A 1,097-nucleotide genomic window follows, 5' to 3' on the forward strand; every position below is an offset into this window, starting at 1 on the left:
GGGGGCGGGGGGGTTGATAAGAAGGGGAAGTGTGAGTGCCATTGTTCTACGCTTAAAGCACAGGAGAGGAGGATTAACTATTGCTTCCTTTCTCCATGATTTAGTTTTTGGTTGATTTGAATATATTATTATTTTGATTGATAACATTAATTCAAATTAACTGTTGAAATACAATGAAAGGAACAAAAATGCGTACATATCTAAATATCAGTATTGTGTAAAAATACAGTTAAGTGTGAGTTGAAAATGTTCTACTTTTTAACAATTTCTTTCCGTTGTTAAGAACACCTGCAGATTGTAAGCATTAAGTGAGCTCAACACTTGTCTGATGTCACAGAACTAACATTATGGCAGCGGCCTCACCGGTGAGATGTAAATCCAGTTATTTATGTGTAAATGTAACGCCCCTTTCAACTTTGTTGAGCCAATTAGGACCTGGGACCTCCATGTTAATTGTCAATCTCCGATAGGACTTAGAGATATGGTTGGGGTGCTTTGAAAACCCCCGAAACAACTCAGGAACACCCCCCAATAGGGATTCGAACCAAGACCAATCCGCACCAGAGTTCAACACGCTATCAACTGAGCTTATGGTGCACCCACGACCACTCTCTTGTTACTCATTCGATTCCCATTGTATAATGTACCAACTTTTACTTTCCAATTTGTCTGATGGTGTGTCCTTGGGAAACAAATTAAGACAACTAAATGCCGTGACTGGGAACGCTGGAGGAAGTTCATCCTGATCAGCATTTTGCTTACTGAGAATGAAAAAGTCCTATATGTGAGGCAGCGTGGTGGAATCAGGCTCTCGTCAATTTTAGGGAATGTAGAATTATTGGTATTATCTTACAGTTTGTTCGCTTAGCTCTATTTGGATGAAAAAAATATCCATTTGTCTTGTGTACAAGTCGAAATATTTGCAAATGAAGAAAGTGGGGGTCACCTGTTTTCAGAGGTAGATTTAGTGAGAAATGGCCGCCAAATATTAGTTATTTCCTTAGCTTAAGAGTCCGTGGTAACTGAAATTTTACAAAATTTGTGCCTTTAATCAACGTTTTTCAGAAAAATCCACACAGAAATGAGTTCTTTAAAGG

The sequence above is a fragment of the Aplysia californica genome, unplaced genomic scaffold (assembly GCF_000002075.1).
Source record: "Aplysia californica isolate F4 #8 unplaced genomic scaffold, AplCal3.0 scaffold00480, whole genome shotgun sequence".
NCBI classification, from domain to species: Eukaryota; Metazoa; Mollusca; class Gastropoda; order Aplysiida; family Aplysiidae; genus Aplysia; species Aplysia californica.